Here is a 12,262-nt window from a genome sequence, read left to right as displayed (position 1 = left end):
TTGCAAAAGAGGTAAAAGTACCAGGTAGCAAGGTTGGTGCAATGATCATGAGCACAGGTCCAATGAGAAACTGGCCAAGTGGCACACAAATCTCAGTGGGGACTTGTCCACCAGAGAGGGTTAAAGTTACCATCTTCATCCTATGGTGTGGTGCCCCCCCTGAGTGTGGTGTTGGTGCAGGAGGCATCTGAGACTCACCCACACATCAGGGGCAGAAGATGTGGCTCCCTGACCCCAACAGCATTTGCCTGTGCCACCAAGGAAGGCAGCACAGAGCAGGAAAGGGTGAGCTGTCTTGTTCGCACAGCAGCAATGTTGTGGTGGGAGGCACCCATTGTTGCAATTTAGGAGTCCTGCTTCTGCTCCAAAGATTTAAAGATAGTGCGGATAGACCCCAGCTGGCTGGTACACTCACTGGTATCCCATCGGCAGGCCTGTTGTTCTTGCCTCTGCCACATGACACCAGCGGTCATGTTCCAATCGATGAAGCGGAGGGTAGGTGCCTCTTATTGCCTCTGAGGTGTCCTTATTGTGACTGAGTCACCTATGTACTCCCTTTAGGGTGCCCGTGACGGTTTTCATCCCTGCCCACATCTCATCTACCAGCTACTGCTGAACTCCTACCACCTGCTGTTGGAAAACAATTGTGAGGTCCTCGGAGTCCAGGACAGGGTTTGGACTGACAGATGAGGTATGTCCCATGGTAGGTGGTTCCTCTGGAGACACTGTGATGGTGTCAGCCCATCCGCAACCAGAGAAGGTGTTCCAACGGAGTCCAGGAGTTGATGAAAGGTGTCATCGTCCACAGGGGCCTGATGTCATCACCAGCAGGTTGATCATCCAGGACAGGCACCTGTTCAGGAGGTGTTGTTTCTCACTCTGCAATGAAATAGAGATATATTAATGGTGATCTATGCTAGATGTTCACATGAGTATTCTGGATGATGTAAAGAATTTATTCTCATCAACTTTGAGATCAACATTGATGTGTAGGACATGTGTGACTTGTAGGAATTGTGGCCAAGTTGCACTATTGTTGCCTTTCAGTTGGCAGTAGCTCTGCTTTGTTCCTTGCGAGAAATGCGCATGCACGGGCGCACTCGCAGATCATCGTGAAACCAAGGAAGAGGAGGACGGCAGCCCGGGGTCGCCGCAGTTAAGGTAAGTGTTGATTTTTTTTAACCTTTAAAGTATATTTAATGCAATTCTTCTTTGGGGGGGTGGAGGCAAGCGGCACAATGCGTAGGCCCACGGAGTTGGGGTCCAACTCCGTGCACCTCCGCATAGTGCCACTCAGCCATCTCCACCCAGGTTTAGTCGATGCATCAATTCTCATAAATGAGGCCCTATGTATTCCATCTCTTGTTTGGCTTGAAAAGATGTGACTGCAACACATCGATCTAGAAATCCCCACTAAGCAAAAGAGCAACCTTTAAAGCACTTTGCCTAGTACAAAATGTAATCACTGCCTGATCACTGAATTGTCAAACAGACCCATCAGTAGTCTCAGATCCATAAATAGATGTATATTGTCTTCCTGTTCCACCAGATACAAGAGTTTCAGGGGTTCAATATTTCATATTTAGAGTTCATACCTGCAGAACTCCTAATCACTCCATCTGAGATTTAAGCATTACTTCAACGCCAACTTCAGGACATTTTTTAAGTTTGGCTATTGTTCCTGGCATGTGATAATCCAGATCTATTCAAAACATTCTCCTTAGTTGGTCTTTAAAGCCCTGGCTGTCAGATACCTAAGGCTCACATGCATGCTTCACTCTTGAGGACTATGTTTCTTCAAAGCTTTGTCATCTGTTGGGTTGTATTTGATGGCTGGAGTCCTCAGCACACCCCACCCTTACCTGATGAACTAACATGGTTCTACATCAGCAGGGATTATACAGCATTATCCTGCCACCTGCCACTCTCTAAATATATCTACAACCTAATAACTCTGAAACTACTGGTGGATGGATTGTAGTCCAGGCCTAAATAATGTAAAAGGAGATAGGAATTCAGAAAATAGAGGTCTCCATTATGTAAAATTCACATTAATAGAAAACTGGCATAAACCAATAATGAAAGCTATGGCGGCCATTGAGAGTTCGGCAGAGTCAGAGCTCCACATAGGTTATAGAGCGTGTGCCCTACCAAACCTACAGTTCCTCTCTCCATTTAGAGGATGGGAGTCTTGAGGTTTTCAATGGTACAGCCTCAGCTGGCTCCAGTGTTTCAATGTGATGACACGTCATCTATCTGCCAAAAGGCAATGAGTTAGCAGAGGTAGGGTTTGCCCACATCACAAACAATGGCCCAGATGGAGATAGAGAGATGGCACCAGGGGCATTTCTTTTGTATTTATCTGAAAAACCTCTGCTTTTGTAATGCATAGCTGTCGAAAAAAACAGTGCCCTCTCAACATTTAGTTGTGTTACAGCGAATCCACTACAATGGAGAATTCACTGCAAGCACAGAAAGTCCCACTAGATAGGCAAGGATATCTAAATATATTCCTCCACGGGGGGACAAACATCAGGTCCTCAGCCAACCTTAGAGGTTGATAGGCCATTTAATTTTGTATTAATAAAAAAAGCAGAGCATGATTTTCTATTCTGGTATTAAAAGTGGGCTGTAAAGATAATGGCACAAATGTGGATTTGTGCTATATGCAAATGACTATAAGCTGTTATCGTTTTGCATGTAATAACCTACCAATTAGTCTTCAAATAACATCAAAGTAAGGAAAGTATAATAAAGTTCAAATATAGCAGGTCGGTGTGGTTTTGGAAGAGCTGAATGGGGAGGAAAAGTTGTTCATCTGAAAAAATATACCGAAAGACACACCTTGCGGTATCATATTTGTAATATTATGCATATGAGTGCTCTTGGAAATGTGTAGGTGCAGATTTCTAGGAGGAGTTACATACCTACAATGTATGCATTCCCTACGGCCATGAGGTTGAAAATCCACAAGAGTAAATACTGGCAAATATAGAAAAATGTACTCCCCATGGACAACCCCTCCCCTTTACCACTCTGCTTAATGTATGAGGGCTTTTATCTCTGTTCCCAATCTGGAAACCCACTTACTCCTACTTTGAGAGAAGCAAAATGCTTGTGTATTTTCAAATTCGGATTCTATATGCCAAGAATCTGTGAATACCCATGAAAGTTATATGTTTGGAGTATTTATTTATGCTGGACATTGCCGCTCCTATAACCACTCAGCACTTTGGCAACCATTCTATATTATTTATTTACCGTACAAAAATGCCCACCCACCATCTTAGAATAGTAATGTTATATCAAAGTATAAAAAAATTCCAAGATGGATGCTGCATTGTCAGCATGCATGTGCGCACTCGCGCAAGAATAGGTGGCCAACTTTGAACGCTTTTTGTTGTACAATATGAGAAAAAACATTTTAAGATGAAGAAGGCTGCCCATGTGTGGCTGACAGCATCCATGATGAAAATATTTTGCACTTAAAATACAACAAAAAACATTCTGAGATCATGGCCCTTGTGTGCATATGCGTGTGTATGCTTGCACATGCATACTAATCTAGCATGTATATCGAAGTCTAGGCCTGTTGTTTGACAAATGTAAGGTCCTGGTCTTGTCCTGTGACCTGAAGAGGTGATTGAAGTATGTCCTAATTGACAGACAGTGACCTACTGTTGTAAATTTAGTACATAAAGCGGTGGTGATTTATGAATCCATAGATTTGACCTAACAGTTTTATTTGTATGACTGGAGTGGAAGCCTACTGGGCTACTTAGGTAAAGGTCTGATTTTATCCACCTACCTAACTCTTAGTGCTAATATCCCAAGTGTGTGTTGGTAGTATTTGTGCCCTGCATTGCATATGCATAGTGTGTGTGAGTAAGCCATAGTAATGGAGGCTAGGGAAATTCCTTTAGCATAACCCCTGTGTGGCCTTTTCACAAAATAGAGGGTATATGTTTTTCCCAAAATTTACCAGTGCACGCTAATATTCCTGGAGCTTGGGGCAGGAAATCTAGGCACTTACATGAGGGAAGTAGAGCCATGGCTCCTTTAGAAATGTGATTAGGTCTTTGGCTTGACAAAGAGCTGCTGCTAAATCCTCCTGAAGACTGCCATTTACTAGACGGTAGGGGATAGGACTGCAGACTCTGATGAGCAACGCAAGGAGAATCTTTCATTTAGGCCAGCCTTATTTCTTTTACCTGATTATTCTTCAGTGAGGCTGATGACAGCCAGTTACAGAATGCCTTTATTGTGGGGGCACCAGGCTTGGGACAATCCAGCTTTGAGAAGTATCACTCTACACAAAAGCTGTGTCGTCTGGAGGGCAGCCTTAAAAAGTGAACCACTATAAAACAGCCCTGAAAAAGTAGTCTCCAGTCTAGTTTTGCTGTATAAAAGTGAGACCTAAACACCCCACATGCTTTTTCCAGTTCCATGTTCTCAACAGTTAAGAAAGGGAGTGCTCCGCAGAGTATTTATTGAACTGTTATGCAGCCAGAGCTGGTGTCAGCCAGCTTCCCACAGGAGAGGGGGTCATTACCTTTTTGACCTATTGCTAAAAGAGCTGTGTAGCTATCATGACACTTATAGAAGCTTGTCACAGGCTTATAGGAGCATGGCAAACCTACAGAAGGAGTGACAGTACTTGAGAAGTGGGATGCAGCAGCACCCCGCTGTCTATGGGTCACCCAGAAGAAGTTTGAGCAGAGCTATATTTGGACTCTGGTGATGGTGGGCCTCTGGAGTGGGAGGGTCTCTAGAATGTCAAATGCAAACAACATCAAGACCCTTGGTTTAGGCCAAGTGGGTCCTGCTTGTTCCATGGCCCCTCCAGAGGGACTGACAGACATTGGCTATTTTTGAAGGGTAAATTAAGAATGAAGTCTGCGCAGAAATGCATACACATTCAAAGAAGAAATTCGTAATTGACACATCCTTACAAAAAGACAAATCTTTCTTCCAAAAAATGGAGCGCAGCAAAAGGTCACAGAGTGGACTAGACAGAACTGAGCAGGGAGAAAGTGCAGAGTAGGAAGTAGGGGAGGGAAAGGAGCAGACAGGGGAGAGAGCAAACAGATTGGGAACGAAGAAAATAAAAGAAAGCAGAGACCCAAAAGAAAGAGTGAGAGAGGCACAAACTGAGGAGAGAGCAAACAGATGAGTGAGAAAAAAGGTAAAGTGGATGGCTGGAAGGGAAGAGATGGCGTACATCTGATGAGTTAATGTTTTATAAACACCATTCAGAGCACACACACTTACATAAAAAAAAGTGTTGGTAAATGCAAACCTTTAGTCTTGGAGGTCTGCTCTCATTATGCAATACAACAGAAAAGAAATTATGCCAAAAATATGTTTGCATAAAACGTGTTCTTAAAGGTATCCATTCATTTTAAGTTCAATTTTATTTAAGTGATCGGTCTTTAAAAATAAAACCATTATACCAATGACATTTTCAGATAGTGCTACTACATACTTATATAAACAAAATAAAATCGTTGGTGGAATTTTTACACAGTTAATCTACAAACTACTTCTGTGCAACAGTTATTTAAAAATTCCTTTAAAATCGAGATTTGGAAAGCCCATGTAAATATAACAGACCATATATAAGACAGCATTTTGCTTTTCGAAATTTCAATGGTTGTCCAATAATCTATTTCGATCTCCACAGTGTTCCAACCAATTTCTTTCAAATACAAATTCAAAAGTTTTACCCCCCTGCATACTAGGGGGATTGTGGACCCGCGGAGCCAGATGACTACTTCCTCTCTACATGTTCGTATTTTCATACTGTTCAGTAGTACTTTTAATAGTGACTTCCGTTCTTTTAATAACTTTGGGCATACGCAAAAAATATGTTGGATGGATTCATATTAGTATCCGCATAATCTGCAGTCTAGATTTTCCCTGTGATCTTTCCATGAGGGAATGAGATCTTTTGTTTCCCACATGCCAAGACGCGGTCTCACAAATTGATGTTTTTGGGTAAGTGAAGATTAGGCGGATAAATATTCTTGGGGCTTCCTTGTCCCATATGAGCTGATCACTGTCCAGGCATACCGTCCTTGAAGTAAAGTATTCTCATCCGCTGAGTGAGACAAATGTTTTATTGTAGAGTTGATTAGTTTATTGAAGGCCTTCTTCCCTATGCTAAGGTTCTAAATGTCTTGGGCAGACAGATCCTCTATCACCTGGTTTAAATAACTTAAAGGTAGTGTCATATATTTTGCCTCATGTCTTTTTTATGCCCCCATATGGTACATTTGCTCATTTGCCTAAGCTTTACAATTTATTTTACTTTTGTTATAGCTTCTGCCATTATTTTCATAAGTATTATTCATTACAATGTGCATACCATGCATTACATTTATTGTGTGTTTTGATCGTAAGGTTCTAGTTCATATTTTGATATATTCACTATAATAGATGGTGCTTAGGAAAATAGCTTTGGCTTCAATATGAGTCTCCAAGGGAATGCTCACATTATTTCTCTCACCTCACAACACAAGCACAAGGGTTATTTTTCTCAGGTTGGATGGCTCAGAGAGTATATAACAGATGTTCACTGCCCAGTCCGAGAGAGAGAAAGAGAAAGCAAAATCAGTAGCATTCCAGAGAGCAGAGCAGCACGGTTCTGAGTTGAGCCACCCATGGTCATCTGGGAATTGTTTGTCTCGTAGCTCATCCAAAAGAGATATCATTTAGCATTGTCTTGAAAGCAGGCCAACAAACTAGGACAATCTATGAACTTCAGATAAGAAAGTGTGCTGATTGTGTCGAAATACTCAAACCCCATTATGGCAATAACTTTCTTGCTCAATAGTTAGGCATGTAGGGAAGATTTTACTGATTCCTGCAACTATTTTATTTAATGTATTCTACACTACAGTTGGCATACAATAAAGCCTTTAAAATAACAGTGCAGAGTTTCTTTGTGTGTGTGTTCACTTGTTTCTTAAGGGTGTGAGAACTCACAACAATAAATATATGTGCCTAATGGTAGGTAGGCAAAAACAAAGTGTATTTTGACAATTGTCCATAAAACAGTCCCAAAAAATACATAAAACAGTTACAGTGTAAAATTGATTTAAAACCCATGAGGCCAAACCATCACCCCGCCTACTGTAATCCATCATTAAAACTCATTAACAGAACGTAAGAACCGAGCAATTCCTAATGCCTCATCTAAATAACGCATTTCTGAAAGCAACTCTACAGCCTTCATCCTGTGTACAATTCCGACTTAAAAAACAAAGCTCACATGAACTTAATCTGGCTCAAAAGATAAAAAACTCAAAGGCAGATTTACAAGAAACTGACACATCTGTAGAGATGTGTTAGTTTCCCTGCGTCAGCCTGTAAAACTCTTGCGCCACCATGGATGAGCCGTATTTACAATACGGCGCAAGGATTGACAGATGCATTAGAAATTTCGATGCATCTGTTAGTGAAAAAGTCACGCATTGCTGGAGTCATGTTGCAAGCATGACAACTTCAGCAATGCATGGGGAGGCCCCTATCCTCACAACACTGTGTCACTCCTTACACCTGCTTCAAGCAAGCGTATGATTTTGACGCAGTGGCGTCCTAGAAGTGGCGCAGTGAAATCTTGTCAATTTCATTGCATCAATTTACACAGCTTTCCTGCATTGGAACCCCACCCTGCATACATTGTACCTGACGCAGGTATAATGTGACGCAGGGCTTTACAACGTGACCCATCACCCTAGATGCGTGACGTTGTAAATTGGCCGCATATTTTACGTCGCCGCTGCATCACAAAAGTAATGTTACGGCAGTGCAAAAGTGTTGCAAGGGTTTTGTAAATCTGCCCCACAGTCCATAAGTATATGCACAAAGAGCATTTTACATTCAGGGGGCAGGGACAAGGACCATTATTATCCTGGACCCTAGCCTAACAGTAGGGATGAATGGATTTGATTACATCCCGCTCTTGCCCGTAAAATGTCATGCCTCAGGCCAGGATCAGGTACCTGCATCAGGTAGGGGAAAACTGAATCAAGACCTAGAGGGTGTATTGAAAAACTGAACAAAGGTTTCTGACTCCAGTAGGCAATGTCAAGAGCTCTGGCCACCTTTGCCACAGACTCTTTCAATACTTGTTTACCTGGAAAAGAGGAACAGGACATAATTGTACCACATTCAGAATGGAGGTTCTTAATACCACTTAATCTATTTCTTACTTTCCTTGTCCAACTCCTTTCACTGCCTTGAATCTTATCCTATATTCAATAAACAATGGGGTGACTCTGTGTCCCTCAGAACCTGGGTATCGCAAGGCAAAAAGTACAATGGTTCTGTCGGGTATGAACACAATATTTCTTATAAATGCAATTCAATTTGCGGACAAGTCGATTTATGCACCTGTTGGATGTGGAAGCATTTTCCAAAGAACACAGAATAAATACAAAAGAGAATTTCTGGGTATTACAGTATTTTATATAAATTAAATCATTTATATATACCCACATATGAGAAATGTTGTTATACACAGCTGCCAATGGGGTGAGAATCAAGGTGAATTGTGATAAAGAGACATTTTGTGTTCAGTGACTCAACAAGTGCGCGATATGTACCACGTGAAAATGACATATATACGGGAGAGGCCGGGGTAAACAGATACAAAATTAATCTCTGCACTATTCACTTTCAATATTCTTGCAAGCGGGGCCTTGTACTGGACAGGGAGGTATCAGCAACGTTTCAACCCTATATGCGCGATAGTTATTGGTCAAAGTGGGTCTTCATTAGGACTGGGGTGGGGGCGGGGAATGGCAGCCTGCTGAGTAAGAAGGAACGAGCTTCAGGAAAACATCTGTGTTCCAATAGCTTATTAGTAGCTATCGTGTTGAGGGTGACTGTGGTGACTAACCTAACAATAACCAGAGGGACTCCTGGTTAGGCTCAAGTCAATGTTGAGAGGGGCTCATCATCTTGATTGCTGGGGGTGAAAGGGTTCAGTTAGAATAGTCAAATCTACACTTTAATAAAAGAACCACCCTACTGGATTGGTAATGTAAATGCAACCCATAGAGATTAATGTGCTTGAATTGAGCACCCGCCATTGGAATGGATAGAGTCCTATACCAAAGGGGAGAACCACCCAGCGGGATTGGTAGCGCTTATAAAACCTTTTACATAGAAATGTAAATTGAATTTAAAATTAAACACCGGATGTGTTGATTAAACACACCCCAATGGTGTGTGGGCAGCGTCGGATTGGTAACGCGGGCACTCGGGCATTGCCCGAGGGGCCGGTGTCCAGTGTCAGTTGTGGGCTGCTTTTCTGAACACTGAGCAGTCTGGGGGACGATTTGGCGGTTTCTGTGTTGTTCAGATGCCACCATCAGCCCAGTGGGTGCCTGAGTGGCCTTTCTGGAGGTAGATAGGCCTCCATTACCTTCCTTTTATCAAAGGGCAGAGGTGTCACTCCCTTTCTCTCGCTGGGGCCGGCCCATTACCATATGCATATTGTGCAGGGGCAGGGGGCCCGGAGAAAAAGTGGCCTCACTTCTATTCAGGTGTGTTTCATCAGTGGAAGGTAATCCGTGCATTTTTTTTCACACACCCCCCCCTCTTTTTTTTTTAATAAAACTTCGGCGAAGCAGTGTTTTGCAAAGGCAATATGCAAATGTGGCCACTTTTTTTTTTTTATTTCAAAATTATTTAATAGAATTTTTTTTACAGATATAATTATACAATAGAGTACAGTAGTGATGCGGGGGCAAGACAGACGATCTCAACGCCTAGTTATGTATATCGACATTGGCATTAACCGGTTTTCCCGCTGCGCGCCGCGATTTTAAAAATCCCGCGTTACGTGACAAGGTCAGCTCGTCATCCGCGTAGCGCAGGTAACGCTCATGACGAGCTGACCTTGTCATGAGCTTAGAAGGGGTTAATGACAATTGGCATTGCTCAATGATTGCTTGGCAGGTGGTCGTTGCCCCTCAGTGCTTGGCCGAGAGAGATAGAGAGAAAGAAGAAGAAGAGAAGAAATTGGGGGGCGGGGGGATTGGCGTGTGCCAGTCTGGGGCGACCCACATTTCCCCTTTGGCTGTGTGTACCAGTGTGTGCCAGTGGGGTGATGCCGGTCTACGGGGGTTTGTGTGTTTCAAGGTGTGAGTCTAGGGCGGCCCACATTCCCCCTTTGGCTGTGTGGTTCGCTGAGTATTTCGCGGTGATGTTGTCAGCGCCTCTCAGGAAGGTTACCCAGTTGAACCACCTCTTAACTGTTGCTTTGCTGGTGTTTTTCCAGTTTGCTAGTATTGTCTTGACAGCAGCTGTGAGCAGAAGGTCCACTAGTCCCCTATCCTCCTTGCATTTTAGGTCAGGGGCTAGGAAAGCTGTGGCTATTCCTGCTAGGCTCCGTTGTATGTTGCCTCCCACTATTGTGTCAATGAAGTTATACACTTTGCTCCAAAAGACTTTGACCTTAGGGCATTCGTATTTGATGTGTGTTAGATCCCCTTTCTGTTTATAGCAGTTCCAGCACTTGTCAGATTCTGTGGCGCCTACTGCAGCTAGTCGGGCTGGCGTCCAGAACATTCTGTGCAGTAGCCAGAACTTTGTTTGCGCTAGTTGAGGGGATACTTTATTCTTGGACGCTGAGACCCAGAGCTTGGATTTCTCATCCTCGCTGAGGGTCCTGTTGTGTCTTGTTTCCCAGAAGGACATGGCTTTGGTGTTTATTGTTGTCGTGCGTGGGCATATGAGTCTGTATAGATGGGCTGTTTGGTGGCCTATCTTGTTTAGGTTTTGCGTGTATTTGATGATGGAGGGGGTCTCTTTGGAGAGGTTTGCTTTGGCTATTGCTGCTTTGATTTTGAGAAATTCGTAGAATTCGATATTTGGAATGCTGTGGGTTGTTTTCAGCGTTTCAAATGTGAGCGGAGCATTATCCTTTTCTAGTTGAGCAGGTGTTGTGATACCTCTCTCGTACCACTCTTTATTTGCCAGTGTTTTACCTCTGTACGTTATTGTTGAGTTATACCAGATCGACTCCCATTTTGACCTTTTGATGCTGCGTTCCATTTCTTTGTCTACTTTTAGGAGCGCTATCCTAGTGTTTTTGAGCACAGCGTTGTTAGCCTCTGGCTGTGAGTATTGCTACCGGGTTGCCCCCCCCCAGGATGTCTCTCTCTAAATCGAGCCAGACAGGTGTGAAGTCTGGAGTTGGGTTGATCCAGTGTATACTTTGTTTTGCTAGGCATGCTGTTTGGAAGGCCCTGAAGTTCGTCATGTTCAGCCCCCCCAGTTCTTTCCTTGATCTTAGTTTTTGTAGGTTTATTCTGCCTTTCTTACCTCTCCACAAGAATGTGTTGATCGTTTTATCGAGTTTCTTGTGGAATTCCTCCGTTAGTGTTAATGGCAGCATGCTGAGCAGGTAGTTGAGCATAGGGGTGATCATCATCTTGATGGACTCTACTCTTCCCCACCAGCTAATGAATTTGGGGCTCCAGGCATCTAGTTTTGCTTTGATTGTCTTGAGGATAGCCTCTTCGTTGTGGTCGAGGGTCGACCTTAGGTCCCTGCCAAAGAGGAGGCCAAGGTATTTTAGGTTTTTTTTTTGCCATGTTAGTCTCGATGTGCCCAGGACTGTACTTGTTGTGTGACAGTTCATGGGCTTGCACTCAGACTTTTCCCTGTTTAATTTGTAACCTGAAACTGCGGCGTATTCCTCAATTGTTTGCATTAGTGCTGCTATTGAGGTTTCGGGGTTGTTGGTTGTGATCAGAATGTCATCTGCATAGGCCGCTAATTTAACTGTGTTGTCCCTGACTTGAACGCCTGTTATCTGCGGGTTGTCTCTGATCATGGCAAGGAGTGGTTCCAGAGCTAGTAGGAATAGGCCTGGGGAGAGCGGACAGCCTTGCCTTGTACCTCTTTCTAGTGTGAAGTTTCTGATGTGCCCCCTTTGACTACTACCCGGGCTTTGGGGTAGTTATATAGCGACATGACCATGCTGCGGTATCTGGCCCCTAGACCGAATTTTTCCAGGCATAGGTCCAGGAAAGGCCATGAGACCCTATTGAAGACCTTTTCCGCGTCTAGCGCGATCATGACTGCTTTTTCTTGGCAGTTGGCTGTGCGGTGTATGAGATGACAAAGGAGTCTTGTGTTGTCCTGAGAGAGCCTATTTTTTTGGTATCCTACCTGTTATTTGTGGATGAGGTGGGGCAAGAACATGTTTAGCCTTGCAGCCATTATTTCGGCATATATTTTGCAG

The 12,262-nt window shown here is 43.4% G+C and overlaps 1 pseudogene; it reads right to left on the bottom strand.

The window, feature by feature from the left end:
• Nucleotides 1–11,851, bottom strand: part of LOC144820183 (uncharacterized) — a 28,763-nt pseudogene extending 16,912 nt beyond the window's left edge.
• Nucleotides 11,852–12,262: the final 411 nt, after the last annotated feature.

This window comes from Lissotriton helveticus, chromosome 2_1, assembly GCF_964261635.1.
Source record: "Lissotriton helveticus chromosome 2_1, aLisHel1.1, whole genome shotgun sequence".
In the NCBI taxonomy this organism is placed as follows: domain Eukaryota; kingdom Metazoa; phylum Chordata; class Amphibia; order Caudata; family Salamandridae; genus Lissotriton; species Lissotriton helveticus.
The sequence above is the reverse complement of the archived record's forward strand: the minus strand, read 5'-3'. Positions and strand labels throughout refer to the sequence as shown.